General features: G+C 27.6%; 1 long non-coding RNA gene across 2 annotated transcripts; it reads right to left on the bottom strand.

The window, feature by feature from the left end:
- Positions 1 to 6898: 6898 nt before the first annotated feature.
- On the bottom strand, positions 6899 to 11146 carry LOC112599046. 2 transcript variants are annotated; one of them, XR_003114919.1, is made up of 5 exons: positions 10894 to 11146; positions 10505 to 10826; positions 8543 to 8658; positions 7263 to 7643; positions 6899 to 7107 (listed from the first exon to the last, which is right to left on the bottom strand). It is a non-coding gene; the product is annotated as an uncharacterized LOC112599046 (long non-coding RNA). The 2 variants fall into 2 exon arrangements; XR_003114918.1 differs by having other exon boundaries at positions 6899 to 7643.
- Positions 11147 to 17182: the final 6036 nt, after the last annotated feature.

Below are 17182 nucleotides of genomic sequence, written 5' to 3'. Positions count from 1 at the left end.
GGGCTGGGGTCACAACAATAGTATAGTACTTATACCATTAGAAGTACCATCCATTATCGGACGATACAATTTTCTTTTTTAAAATAAAGACAGTTAGTCAGCTTATGTATCACTAAATATATTTTATGATATTGTTTTTAAAGTTATTTATTTTACTATAAGTATTATGAGAGGTTAATTAAATTTTTTCCAAAATAATTAATCCATTTATTATGTTATTATGTTAAGCCATATTTATAATTTTTGAGTTAATATCACCTTACAGTAAAATAGTGTGAATAGATTCATACTATAAATAAGTAATATTTTAAAATTAATCTACATGTATTAAAAATTTAATTACGTATAGAATTATGTATAGAAACGTGTAGTTAAAATTCATAATATTCGAAAGAGTTTTAAGTTTTCAAGAATAATTATATTTTTTTTTTTTTTTAGAAAATTTATAGATAAAAAAAAAGTAAGCCATAAAATTAATTTATCTCTCTAAGCTAAGTTTGTCATTATTACATTTATAATATTCATTATAATATAGAATTATAATAATAATATTATAATTCATTATAATATTAGAATTTTTACAAACATTTCGATGTATGTCTTTTTTTTAAGTAATGGCATTTCATTAAAATATGACGGACTTAAATAATCAAGAAAATTTTTACCAATATTTATTTTATTTTTTGTAGTCCATTTGGATATCATAAGCTCTATTTTCGTGCCTATTGACACTTATATAATAAAATAACTAACATCGTTATATTTTATCGTTTAAAGACGTAAGTACTTACGTCTAAATTTGTACTTAAAAATAATTTTATTATATTTTTAGTTTCAGAATAAATTACTTATGAGGGATATCAAATCAATTTTCAAATTAAAAACAATTTGCAAATTTTTGTGATTTTGACAAATGTTGTCAACGTTTAACTTCAAAAGCATACAAAAAAATTGTGCTTATGAATTTTTATATTTTTATACAAATAAAATAAGAACTTATGTTGGATCTTGTATTACATTTCAAGACTTTTGACTAATAATTGGTTATCGTCACTTATAGAAATGAAACTAAAAAAAAATAAAAATTTAAAAATGTTAATGAATAGCTCAAAAGGACCCAAATATTTTTTCTATATTTTTAAAACTATGCTATGCGTAGGAAATGCAGACATAAACATTTGGTAAACATTTAAAGCATTAATTTTTAAATTAATACAAAAGTACAATATCAATTTTGTTAATTACTGGTTTTGTGAAAAAATTCCCGCTTTTTTTTTAATTTATTTTTTTCTTAGTTATTTTTAAAAGTATATATATTAAATTTTTACTCTCAAAAGTATTAATTAAATCTAATTTCCTATCAAAAACTACATTAAAATTAAAAAATCAATGTATTTTTATTGCACCAAAAATAAATGACAAACACACAAAATAAATATACACATCATTATTTTATTCATTGCTTTATTTAGAATCGAATAAACTCTCCTTTAAAATTTTTAATAAATATTATAGTTTTTGATTGAAAAGCTATAGGTTTGTATCACCACAGCTAATGTTAAATTGTACTATAAATCTAGTTATTCGTATGAATATATAGTTCTTAAGTATCTTAAAAAACCTAATTAACAGTATATCACTAAATGTATTATTAATGGGGAAAATAAATATGCTAATGTTTATGACACGAATCGCTCTGTATTAAAAACTATACGAGTATTTATTTCGACAAGTATCTTCTCACACGAAAGATTACACTGATGCATATTTATAGGTTTTTTAAATTTAATTTAAAATATGCGTTCCTAAGACGATGGTTTGCAAATAATAATAAAATATTTATAACATAATATAATATACATTGAATGTATATATTTAGGTAGCACATCATCATCGTCAGAATTCAATATAATAATTAATAATATTATTCAAAACGACTAGAAGAATGCGATGTATTCCCAAAAACAGACACTAACGCGTTCGGGCCGTTTATGTCTTGTTTCAAACTTTTATCAACCTTGGACCACACCCAAAAAAAAAAAGATACACAATAATAATCTAATTAGTCCGCCGCCGTTGACACCACCACACCCACTCTCAAGGGAAAAGATTCGTCTTATCTTATGACGATGCACAGTAGGTATAATTATATAATATATTATTCTGTGACGTTTTTGCCGACCATGTGCAACGATACTACGATTATAACAAGGGGCATACCGGTATAGCAGAATAATAATAATATTATTTATGTTTAAAGATATAGTAAAAAGTGTATAATATAGGTAACCTTGACTGTATTTTAGACGTCTGGACGACAGAAAACGGAGTTGTACGACCGTAGTAAAACTATTACGAGTATATACGCGTGGTGTGTAAAACACGGAAAAGGAAATAAGCAAAGACGAATTTTGTGATGATTAAATTTACGGTTGTCGTAAAAAAAGTATAATAGGTACTTATATATATATATATATATATATATATATATATATATATATATATATATAAGTACTTAATTATATTATTATATACTAAGTAAGTATGCTCTTAAAACTACAAGAGACCGTGGAAAGGCTGTAGCACTTTTTATCAATGTACTGCGTTACACGCCCAATAATTATACAATAATATGATTACAAAAATATTTTTTGAAAAAAATTACTTAATTAAAACATAAAAAAAATAAAAACAAATAAAAAGCAGTTAAATAAGTAACTGTTCTGTAATACAGTAGTCATCTCGTTATTGTATTTCTTGTATTCTTACCGACAAAGTACAATATTATTTGAATAATAATTTTATCATTTTTTAACAAACAATACATTTTTATTGATTTTTTTCCCATTATTTAAAAAAGTATTGGAAAATTTCTACTTTCCAGTCTCTCTTTTTCGCCCAAAAATACAAGCTAGATATACATTTATACCAAAAATCAAAGTTGATTATCGATGCATTACAATAAAAAAATTGTCTTCAGATTTAAAAAATACACATAATTATTATAAAATCGATATTCAGAATTTAAAATACTTAAAATGGTAGTTGTAACCAATTTGCACGTGTATAACCCAATAAGTTATGGACCGATTCGTGAACTTTTTTTTTTCACATTTCCTTACAAAGATTTTACTGCAATAAAAATTGCAATAGATTGTAGTTTTCTGCTGCAAATAATCGAATAGGTACTGCGTGCTCGTGTAGAATCTCTCATCTCAAAATATATTTATTCTACGGAAACGTCTATATTATTTCTTAAAGTTAGTTCTTATAAAATCGACCTTCGGTTTTATTTCAGTTCAAGTCGTCATATTATGTACACGCCAGGCACCCAATGGCGCTGGACAAGGAATGGCAATTTCAGAGACCTTATATTGCGCCCCGGCGCGTAGACTGCAAAAAGGAAAACCGTATTAAAGGCGCACTCCATAATCGTTTGTGAACGGCCAACTAACACCTTAACCCCATTTGTGATGATTTGTGTGGAAAATCGATAAGAAAACACGACACACTTAACGACGAACGCATTACGGACGATCGTTTTCAATAATATTTCAGCTGCAGTGCGTCGTACGACGTCGCGTGCGCGTATTCCTATGTTATAAAACAATATCATACAGAGTGGTTTTTAAATCGATTTTTTTTTAGGAAAAAATGTATATACGCAGTGTGGGGCAATAAGACAAAGTCATAGCTTGTCTAATATATACGTATTATTAGTTGGAGTTTATATTATTATTTTAAATGTAGTTAGCTTTAATTGATATCTTATTAATTAAAATTTCTATAATTTTTGTTTTTACCTCATCGTAGGTGGAAAACGCGGATTTCCGGTAAAATACATCGTGTCCCTATAGAAAATAATCGCTTCAGCGCATCACCGGATATTGGGTTCTCGGGGGGAACGGATTTCGGGCAGCTGTAACAATAGAATTATATTATAATATTTATGTGTATTATACATATCCATGAGCTACTCTCCAATGCCGTCAATAAAATTATTTATACACGTTGGGACATGAAATCCGTTTCTTTGCTGAAAGCGTGTTTTTTAAAATCTTGCTGGTTGCTGAAAGAGGATACAACCACTACAAACTATAATAAATAGATAATATTCCGGTAAATACACTCGAAATGAATAAAATCACATGCATCACAGTAAATATGAAATAATAAAGGCATCTTTTAGTTTTTACTATCTTTATCAAAATATTAACTTGTGTATAAAGTGAATCTTTTAGATCCAAATGCTCATTTTCCTGAATATTTGAATATTTTTAGAAATATATTTGTTTCTATAATTTAAGTCATTAAAAATGAAAGAATAACATTTATAAAAATGTTTTTTATTATCATATTTTTTCACATTTTTTTTTACATTTAGCGTTAATTTTTAATTCCATGCGTTTAATTATTATTTATGATTAATTAAAACTGCTTTTGTTCAAAACTTTATTTTTAAGTAGTTATTGGAATTCTCAAAAAAATTATTCTGTTTATAGAAATACGACATAAAACATTTCTGCTGTCTTTTTAAATGTATTTAAAGATTTAAAATTATTTCTGTTTATACCATTCTGTAAAATGAATGTTTATCTTTAAAAAATCATCTTGTATAATAATATACCTCGAATATATTATAGGAAACGTGTGAATGATGTATATTATTATGTCGATACTGTATTATTGATTTAACGAATATGTTAACCATAGGTACTTATAATTGAAATATTATTCTCAAAAGTCACGAAACGTGTCTGTCTGCAGATTTTAAAGAATAGAGAAATGTATAAATTTGTCAAAGTATTTTTAATACTCGATACTCGATACAATTGATTACATGCGTGTGTAATTATGCATATAGCTCTAAACTTAAAATAAATGTATTAATCATTTTGTTAAGTGTATTTTATAGGCTAAAATGAAAATGTGAGAATTTTTACTTTTAAATCTATCTAGTATTATTTCAGGTTTAAATGAAATATATTTATAGTTATTTTAATGACGTATCCATTGATCTTTTCAAGCACTTTGACTATAATATAATTTAGTAAGTCATAAATTATTCGTTTTAAACAACTGTTGGACATAACATATTATTTTTTATAATAAGCAGTAAATAGTTATGTAAGTACTTACTAATCTGCTGGGAATAAATATAAATCGCCTAAAACGTATATTGCAATATCATACTGGCACGTTTAAACAATAATTATATAAAATTTACTACAATGGTACTTATAGTTTCCGCCTTCTGGAAGATATTTTAGTAAATATTTAAATACATCCAAAGGTTTTGAATAATTATATATTTTTAGTCAGTGGCGTAAATCTATAAAAATTATTATTGGTATGGAGGATATTTAAAAAAGTTTAGGACATAAGTTGTATTTTCTAAGAACATACTTTTTAAAACTCATCATTTATATTTTATTGTTAGTCATAGTTTAAATTTAATATTTGAAATTCTATTAGGTACTAAGTATGTGTATTTTCATTTATTATTAAAGGATAAAACATTTTTGTTTTTTTAAAATTCTTAATTTATGAATAATAAAATTATGCTTACTTTAAATATATAGGTAAATCCGTCGACTAATAGTTTCTATAGACTATAATATAATTATTAATCAACATAAAAGAATACTAAACTTACTGTACTAAATACTTATAAAATATTATGCATATTACTATACAATAGAAATATAAACAAATATATAATTTAAATACATTAGGTAAACGCTTACACCAAAAGTTATTAATTATTATTGGTGATTAGAATATATCTTAATAAAGTTATAAATTAAAAATCGATCATGAAAATTATTATATGGGGGGGGGAGGGTGTATGCAAGTTCAAGTGTGACCAAACCTTTAAATAAGCAACATTATTTTCACTTTTTAGCAGCACACAAATTAGCTTTGTACGTAAAGTGGTATCAATGCGTTTATATTGGTATTTTATAGCGCTCAAGTATTTATTTTTATAATGGAATTTTAATATAATTGGTGAAAAATTATAATATTACTCCTTTACAGATAAATTATTAACATACTCCCATCTCAATATTTCATACATTATTACTATGCATTGAACGACACTTTGATTTCGTAAAAAAAAATATTATAAAAATAGTAATGTTATTTGTATTATAATATAAACGGAAAGGTGTTATGTCTTTGTTTTATGGTTCAATATCCATTCTTATTATATTCATTTAAAAAAAAAAAAACTTATCTTAAGTGATACTAAATGGAAATGTATCAGTTATATTATCTTTTTAAAGATACACATAGATACTCATCACGATATAAATTACGCATAGAATTATCAATTAGAAAAAAAAAATAATGACAAGTTAAAAAAAAAAGACATTTAAACGTATAACTTGTACGAGATGTAAACCTACTGAAGTTTTTCTGCAGTAAAAATGATAATAATACGATACAAGTTTTACATTATTATGCTTTATACAGATATTTTACATAATTACATAAATCACACTATTGTAATATTACGCGAGAACATGGACTTCGATTGAAATGCTATTATATAAAATAATAATATAGTTATTGTTATTTAAGTCATAGATATAATTTATACTGATTTAAAAAGATACAATAACAAATTGACAGGTTTGCGTAAAAAAAAAAAAAATAATAAATAGGTAACATGGTAGGTTTATATTATAACAAAAATTATACAAAAGTAAACTAATGACAAATAATAATATTATTATAAGTGTAATTATTTATATATTTTTATTCAGTTATTTGGTGACAACTAGTTATGCAATAATATTACTAAGCCATCAGTATCGACATAAAAAAAAAAATGATATTAATTGTAATTAATCATGAATAGTAATGTTATCACAAACCGTAATTAATCAAGCTAATTTGAATTAAGTTGTTTGATAAGAAATCTATAATGATTAGATGTGGGGTAAAAATACCTAATATAGTTGAAGCCTTTATTCGTATATAAAAAAAAAAAAAAAATGAAAAAAAATGATAACAATATTACTGCATCGCAAGTAGCATGCCATGGTATATTATAATATACGTATGTATATTTTAGATTAATGAAGTTTTCGTTTTCGTTACCTATAACAAATAGGTACGGTTTTGTAATTAATTATCATTCGTACGACGATTTTAAAAAAGACTCATCTGTTATATGTATATATATATATATATATTTATGTGTGTGTGTGTGTATTCCACCTATACACATATAGTGGATTATATAATATACATACATTTCGCGTTCTTAGGACAACACATGCCGTCCAACACAACGCCACCCCCTTCTTGTACAGCACGTTGACATCCAAAGTCCATAAAACCCCGAGCCGACTCGTATACATATAGAGCATTAAGGTAATTTGGTGAGCGGCGTTATCACGTTTGGCGATCACATTACCACATGTCAGGCGATGATTAATAATTCAATGCTACAACTGTACCGGTTTTCCTTGTCAATTAAATACGCGACAGTAATATTCGGTATTGTATCGTATAATTTGTTTCGATCGGATATTGTCGCATCTGAAACGCCATTGAGTCACGTGCGTGTATAATGATAGACGACATCGCGTCGACGAGCTTGATATAGCGTTAGTTTTTACCAAAACTTTCATCTACGTAAAAAAAAAAAATTCTATTTTTGGCTTTCTATTTTTTTTTTTTTTTAGCGCACATTAATAATTAATAACTATTATATTAGTCTCCTTATATCAATAACACAAAAATATACTTTTTTTTTTTTACATATAAAAAGGCACCAAGAATAAGGTTATTAACGTTTTCTAAGTCTAAGATATTACAATAGAAGCTTGTGGTTTTATACACTTTATTACACAAGTTAAATAACACAAAAACTATTCGTTTGAATTTTAATTTTGATACGATAAAATTTTTAGAAATAAATATCTAGTTAATAATTTAAAATAGAAAAGGGGTTCTCATTTAAAAATAAAAACTTGTTATTTCACAGGACACTCCTTAAGTAATACAAAAAATCTTAAGAACTTTAAAATATGATGTTTGAGTATATTTAAAAATTATGTTTTGAATAATTATTTTATTGATGAAAATATGGGACGATCATTATTACCAACTAATTATTTGTTTATTGGTTAAAATCATGAATATTCAAAAAAAAAATAAAATATTATTGATAAACAATAAAATGTTAATCAAATTTAATTAAACAAATGTATTTATGTATAGATTGCAGAGTGTAGGTATAATAAATTATTTAAATTATTACCATAATACGAATTAAAAACAAATGTTTTCAATGTAAACACCAGATTGCTTTTAGAAGATGAATTTTATATATAAAAAAAAAAAAAACAATTTGGATAATTTTAATTACCTAGTGATCGTTATTTTTTTCACTATACATATAATTTTATACTTGTTTTTTATCGTAACATTTTTCGTATCATAGAACATGTCATAATATACTTCTTTGAAGTGATGATATTATGGCTTATAAATTGTACTTTTTATTATTATTATTATAGGTACATACGTGTAATATGAAAGTAATCGTGCGACGACACCCTCTTTTATTACATAGGTAGTTTTTACTGTTTTCTATCCCGCTGCTTAGTAAATGACGTTAATTCTTTTGTTTATTCCTGCAGGCTAGAACAAAAGGTCAAAATAAACTTTTAGAAAAAATTATCCACTATGGAAATTATAAAGAATAATTTTTTGGAAAGAATGACATTTTTATTTGCCTAAATAAATGTTGTCTTAAAATAATTCAATAGCTAATTAGATTTACAAATTTTATTTTTATTTTTAGAGACAGATATTTATAAAATATAATACGGAATTTAAAATCTGCTATAAGTTTTGTGATAAATAAAAAAACATAAGATATTTCTACATGAATGCATTTTAACCATTTAGAATGTAGACCTGAGAAGGAAAACAAATAACTCACAAACATATTCTTAAGGAAATATATCTTTTCGTTGGTGTTATGTTACCGTGTAGTAATTCAGTTAATTTAATAAATAAAAATAAATTACTTTTTAATTTAAAAATGTATTGGACTATTACAGTTTAAATACAAAATGTTACGTTTTAAGTATCACATTATTATTGTGAGTAATATAAGTACCTACTTTAATGTAATAATGATATTTTAATATAGTCGAGATGGTAAATTCACAAAAACTTGATAAGCTACTTATATTGTTATTGTTGTTTTAAATAATAATAATGATGAAAAAAAAAACTATTTTGAATACATGCATTATCATATTATTATTATGTTATAATAATGCGTGTAGACAAACTACAAGTCCCCGAAGTGACATAATATAATATTATTATTATAGTTACAACTGTAAACCGTAAATATTTTTATTGTGATATTCATTTATTAGGCATATATACAATACAAACCGGAGGAGCGTCGTTGATTTTATAACCGTCTTTTTTATTTTTTTTGAAACGAATAAAAGAGTAATATTTTGGTAAAACAGATAATAATTGTTGTACCTATGCTATAACAAACCTCTTCGTGGATGATCGGACCGACAATATACCGTGACGAGGACGACGACGATCAGTAATCACTTGACCAAATCTACGTTTTAATTTCGTATTATACACCTATATATCTATTGTTTAAGTATGTATACATAAATAATCAATTTCAGGATATCCTGAATCCGTACCGGAAACGCGAAAAACCACAAGTTCCTCTGACCTACACATTTAGATTATTGTCGCCATCGTATACATATTATACCTACGACCATCACCATTGTGAAGTCCGGAAGTCGGAACCTATCTATACGGCCGTAAGACTATGATATATAGTAATCATCGTTCCGCGGACGCCGCGTTACGGCGTGCTGCACTCGCGACCACATTTGAAACGGTACACGGACGTATTTATTTACTAAATTATATATTATCGGATAGGGGAATTTTTCTTAAAATAAATTTAAAAAAAAGATGAAGAAAAAAGGTACATTAATAATAACAATATATTTAAGCTAAGTTAACAGTTTATCTAAAATATCTAAGAGTTATTTGAATTTCAATAACCAATAAAATATTAATATTTCGGACATTTCCGAAAATCATCCAAAATACACCACTAAAAATAATGTATGTTCATTGAATTTGTCACTATCTTGAATGGGTTATTTTAATTGAAAATCAACAATTTATATTTTTTATATGTTATATAATAACTATATTAACAAATTCAACGAATGTATTATGTGACTAATATTACCGCTGATTGTTGTATTATGTATAAGATATATTGTATATATATTGTATTATATAAAATATATATACCCGATCCTAATGCATAAATATTTTATTAAAATTTATCATCTTATAAATTATAGACAATATAATCTTTACACATTTAAATATAAGATTAATCAAGGCTCTTAGATGTCCAACGCTCGCGAAAAAAGGTCGTGGTAGCAGAATATTTTTGATCCCAAGCTAAACTAACCTCTACACGAATAAGTTGATAATATTATCGTTGTATTGTATTATATTGTCGTGTTCAAATTATTTTAGCAGTTTCGTAAAAAATAGTTCTTGAACGCGGGCACGAGCGTACAACTGTCGACTATAATTTTGTGCAACAACTGCTGTACTCTGTATTATATTGTGTATTATAATAAATTTCGTGGGCGACGATGACTTTGTGCGTCGGCGGCTTCGAGGGGATGAGCGCGGTTTAGGTGTTGTGGTCACGAAAGAACGAACCGCGAGTTTCCTTTTAGCCTAATTGAACTGTTGTTGCAGGGCTGGACGACGCGGCGGTGGGTCTGAAAACGACACATGTAGTTCTTATCATTATTGCGTGTTTTTAGATAGTTTCAAATTAATACAGACATGCCGATGGCGCTCGCGCTTTGTTTCCGAGTAGTACATGGCCCCGTGATGGTTTATAACAATATTATTATAACTGCATATGACTTTACCACCGGAATCGATCTTTATCATGATACCAGGTACGCGGTAGTAAGTCTGGATGTGTGGTGAATATGACGTACTATGCATACAATTATACATCGAAAAGTATAATAATTTTAGAATAAAATCGTTTCGTATGTTAAGAATCTCACGTCATATTATATTAGGCACACCGCTTAGAATCTGAAACAATATAATTATATATGAAAATGTAGGTATTACTTAATGTTCTTCTAAAACGTTACCAGTTGAATAACTTGTATTTTTAAAGTTTTTATTATACAATCCACAATCTGTAACAAATAAAATGATAAATGAAAGTTATGATCGATTTTAATATTATGTCTTGATAAAGACGGGTCTAAGAAGCCTTCCAATGAAAGCACTATATTGACAGTTATTTATATACGTTTATAATATTATTAGTAACATTTTGGATATTATAGATTATAAGTAAGTCCAGTTGAATAACTAATACGTTACGTTAAGTTGTTGAAATTTTTTTTTTCTTGGAATTATAATATAATATTAATCGTACATACGTTTAATTATATGGAACATAAAGTTCAAAGTAATCATTATTAACATAATATATTATGATGCAGTAAAATCATTCGAGTTATTATTTGATAAGTAGTACAACTCGCGGCTTGTGGTACAACAGCTATAAACTATAATAACACCTATAACTGCACATTTTTGTTATTGCTCAACACTAATACAGTACCTATACTAATAAGTTATAAGAAAGATTTGTAACTGCAATAGCAGAAATTTATCAAGTGTTTAATGTATCAAGAGGATACAAGTGGTTAAACATTTTTTATTAAATTAGTTAATAAATTTTCGAATTAGTGTAATTATAATTACTTAACCAGTTCAACTATCGAGAGTTATAATTTGGATTTATTCTGTCGATTTAAAAATAATACATCAAGTTATAATCATGTTTATCCTTATGAAATGCATACTTATATATAATGGTAATTATTTATTTATTATTTCTTAGTTTACCTAATCATGATGTAAAAGTATTAAAATGACTTAGATTGAAAATAAACGAATAATAAATATTCATTGATTAAGTTATTTAGTTGACATAAATATGTAATTCCTACACACAACTACAACTAGTGTGCAATAAAAAAATAATAATGGGATACATTTTAACAAAACATTATTTTTTAATTTAATTAACTCTAATAGTCATTTGCTAAAAAAAATGTAAATTTAATTACAGTTAATTACGAAAAACAACAGAATAAAGACAATAATAAAATCAATAATGGTATTAAAATATTGTTTTTTTGTAGACTTAAGTACGAAATATCGACTGCATACGAATTGCATCCCTGATATAAAAAATTGCGATTTGTGACACACTAATTGCATTCAGGGTTTTCTGTAATATTATACTAATTGCGTCACGACAATATTTAAAAACTACTACACGGACAAAAAATAGTTGTGAAGTTTTTCCGAGCCATAAATAATATTTTAATAACATATATATAACTTGCACACCATAACTTATATTTTTACTATTCTTTTTATCCTTTTATTTTTATATTTAACGACGAAAACAATATTTTTGATGTACATAATAACGAAACGATAAAAAACAATATTTTTAACTTACCTTAAGCAATATAATATTTATAATATTTATTTGATGTTGTTATTAAGTCTTAAGTCTATATTAAATGGGAAAGAAAATAATGTATTTACATCGCACGCAATTAGTATAGTTGTTAAATATTATCGGGATGCAATTCGTATAAAAAAGGGATTTTGGAACACAATTTGTTTGCACAGGAAATATCTTGGGTTATTATTGGCTATTAACATAATTTTAATAGTCCCAAATAGTTATAAATAAAACAAAAATTTAAAAAAAAATATGTAATTAAATTATTTTTAACCATGTTAATAAGTTAGTATTTTTATCTATATAAATTTTGAACTTACAGTTTATACGCTATAGAGCTCAATAAATAAAGTATTGTTTGTTAACGCACTTAATTATAATCTGACGTTCTCAACGTTGACTTGAATACCTCGATTTGATTGTTTTTTTCTATAACTTGCTCAGCTAGGGTTTTTAATAAACTTGTTTCGTGTTCTGCTTTAATTCTTAGCGAGACAAATATGTTACGATTTTTATACGTTTTTTAAATTTTTGCCCCGTATCCCGTCTTACAAGTGAGCGTGACAAGAAAATTTTGATTTTTTTACAACCACTTAGAGCAAAATATTTGTAACATCTAACATTCAAACAATATTGATTATTTTACTTTATTAAAGGTAATCGATTTATAATTTATTTCATTTTTTTTTTTTTTTAGTGCCCCGAATTTCGCTTTTTAATAAAATAGGACTTCACTATCCCGATTTTTTTACAATATTTCATATTAAAAAGTTGTGTGTCCCGCGAGTTAAAAAAAATGCCAACCCTATGCCCAGCCCTGTGTTTAAGTATAGATAGTTAGTACATAGGTATAGCCAGTAAGCTTACATAGATTATAATAATACGAGTGCCTATGTATAATTAGTAATCATTGTTATAATAATTGTCTGTATTGTATAATTAATATACGCGTGTTATAGAGTGTGCGTACATTATAATATTAATACGACATATCAAGTCATATACTTTTCCGACGGAACGGCAAAAATACCAAATTATTATTGACGCGTTAAGTACCCCATACACCATACACATATTTTGGCGAAATTGTTACAATAATAATACGTACGATAATTATTATAATACACGTACGTGAAATCGGTAGAACGCAGTTTATACTTCATAATACACGATCGACCTGTTCGCGGTGTTCAAACAAAGGGCGTGCTACGCGGCCGCGGAACCGTTCTCAGACGCGAAACAACGAAGGGAAGTGGCAATGCATAAACCGCATGTACAATTATGTACATCTCATAACGTACATGTCCGCAGTTTAGGGAGGGTCGAGTACTCGAGTGCCCTTTTGACATCGTTATCATGAGGTAAACTCACCTAATGATAATGGAAATAAATATATTATATAAATGTTCAAAATATTTTAAAGTATTTAATATTTAAACTATTAGTAATAAATATTTAATTGTATTTTACACAAAGATAGGTCTAACGTTATAAACTATAATATTTATAGATGTATTTACAATTATAAATATAACATATGTTATTCACACTTTTTTTTTTTTTTAATTAACTTAATGTAATTACTAATAATGACTCTCCACCATAAAATGTAAGTCTATGGTACTGTATGTCTGTGTATATGTTAACCAGACTGCGATAACACCTCAGTTATCTACGTATAATTCAACAGGGAAAAAACATAGGCAATCTGTTCATATCTATATGCACGTTGCACGGTGCAAATGTTAACGTGATGTCTTATAATATTTATTTATTTAATGTTATAGTTAAAAATCACAAGTGTGAAATTTACAATTCACATTTTTAAACGTTGGCATTTGGCATTTAAATTCTAAAAAAATAAATACGATAATTTGTTAATAGTATAATAGAAATTAATAACAAGAATCTTGTAAAATAAATGACAGATTTATAAATGAAAAAAATATGAGAAGTGTTAAACAGCGAAGAAGTTTATATAGGTAATGATTAGCAACTGAAGAAATATGGAATGGAATAGTTTGATGTGTATAGACTATAGACTTGTCTTAGGATTTGAAAAATATATGGAATAAAACAGTTAAAAAAAATGTTTAACAATATTTGGTTAAAATCACTCCCCTCCCCTACCGAAAAATATATAAAAACTAATAACAAAGTAACTTAAATACCATATCCTATTATGATTTACACATTATACTTATTTTTCTAAATTTGTGCTCGATTATTGTTTCTTGTGATTAAACATTATACGAGTACGTATTAAAACATTACGTACTACCTACTGGCTATTATATAATAATAATTATAATAGGAACATTTTGTTTTCAGTTATTCGCGTCGGTTCAGCAGAGGACGCAGCTGTCTCGTATGTGACGTTAACGGTTTTTAATGATTCCCCGTCGTCGGATACGCTTTTGCAAGAGAACTCAGCTTTATTATTAATATTATACTGTATCGTATCGATCCGTCGAACAATAACTGTACGCCTCTACTATATAGTAGATATATAAATGTATGATATACATTATACGCAATGTATCTGAGTAAAAAATATAGTACGAATATAGAATAAAGTACGAATTTCAGACAAATATACGCCGCAGAGCGATTGATTAGGCGTGTTTCGGATGCGTTAAACAAAAAAAAAAAAAAAAAAAACGAAACGAAACGAAACGAAACGCAGAAAAAAAAAAATAATAAAACCTCTATACAGTTTTCGGCCATTCAAACGTTCGAAATTGTTTTTATTATACAGGCAACATAGGTATATAGGTACACGTTATTGAGGCGAGTGTATGTAGTACGTACGATATTACGATATTATGTAAAGCGATGCGAAAGAGGTGGAAAGAGGCATGGAAAACGGATGGCGGTGGCAGCGATGGATCGGGTTAAAAAGGCAGGGGATGAGACCGGACACGCAAAAAAAAAACAAACTAAAAACTAAAAAGCCTCCCGGGTATTCGACCCGGTGAATATCCATGGCAACGAGCAGATTTTTTTTAACCACTCCTTTTGACCGACGACCCCGAGCGCATACACATACAATATAATACCGCCGCCGCTGCTGGTTCGGCGTACACACACTTTTCCCAAACAAGTCGCTTAAACAGTACTGACATTCCATTAAAATGGAAACTGTAGAATATACCTATACAATCGTAATAATAATAATAATAATGTATATAATACCTATATAGACGCGGATGAAAAAATGAAATAAAAAACGACGGAAATAAAATCGAATATAGAACTATACAATATACACATAAATATGTGCGAGTGTGTGTTATAAAAATGGTAAGAAGGGTGAATGAATGGTGGCGGGAGAGGGGTATGAGTGTTAGCTTTTGATTATACTCACCAAGTTCCAAATGCGGGTGCAAATAAAATATTACCTATACATATAAACGCACAGAATAGTCGATACATTTTTTTAATAACAGTCGCGTGCGTTTAAAATAGAAGTGTCGTTTCTGATGACTAGGCGAAGAAAAAATTGTATGTTTGCGATATAAAAAACCAGTTAAACGAAATGATAACGGCAGCAACATTTGTTGTCTATATACATTATACATTATAGAGTAACAGCTAGTGGTGGCGTGTATTGTTTTATAATTTATAATTACATTTAAGGAACGTTTACGTTCGTTATTATAAAAATTATGAAAATTGGGAATAAATAAAATGTTCTCAAAAGACCGAAATAAAACCAGAGATCTCTTTTAAATTAGAAAATAGAACCGTTAAGATTAAAAGGTAACTGCAGTCTCATACTATAGGTATGTGATCCTTGACAAAAGTTACTTACTGTTGTATACTTAATGTCAATGAAGAAGCATTATGCAATTAATAATGATTCACCTACTTGTACATTCAATATAATCATGCTGCACGTCGGACCAACACTCACCTAAGCCAGCTCTAGTAACTGACTTCGCACGTACGTATAATGTCTAACTTATTATATTTTATTTTATGTTACATTTTATAATTGCTCTGTTCGATTACAAAAAATATAATTTCCTATAGCGTGCCACAGCTATACCACCCCTGCCGGTACAGATATAATATAATGTAACGGCACGTGCGATCGCCGTCTCGATTTCGAATAAATTGCTCGTCATCGGCGGCCAATTATTATGTTATTATTATTATTATTATTATTATTACGAAGAAACTTCCCGCCGGATATAAGGTTTGCTTGAGATGACACAATGTATACGAGAATTCAACACCAACCGCTCTAACCGTCGTACACACATTACGTAGGTGTGTATACAAGACGATCGCATCCCTTTCTTGGCCTCGACGCGGCAATCCACCTGGCTGGACACGCGCCCACTACACTTTATATGCGTATTATGTATAGTCTTAGTAGTAGGTAAGTAAACGCGTGCAACCGTTCCCGCGTGTCACGGTCCGGATGATCTGATGTACGTTAGACGTGTGCCTACGAGCAGCAGCCGTCACAGCCGCCGAGCACACAAAAGACGTTTCGCGGTTTTACGATCTTTGGCCCTGGCGCACGACCAGGGTGATCGTTTTTTTTCCCCT

The sequence above is a fragment of the Melanaphis sacchari genome, unplaced genomic scaffold (genome assembly GCF_002803265.2).
Source record: "Melanaphis sacchari strain LSU unplaced genomic scaffold, SCAv2.0 Contig4_pilon_pilon, whole genome shotgun sequence".
Lineage (NCBI taxonomy): Eukaryota > Metazoa > Arthropoda > Insecta > Hemiptera > Aphididae > Melanaphis > Melanaphis sacchari.
Note: the sequence above shows the minus strand (reverse complement) of the source record. Positions and strands in the feature narration are given on the sequence as shown.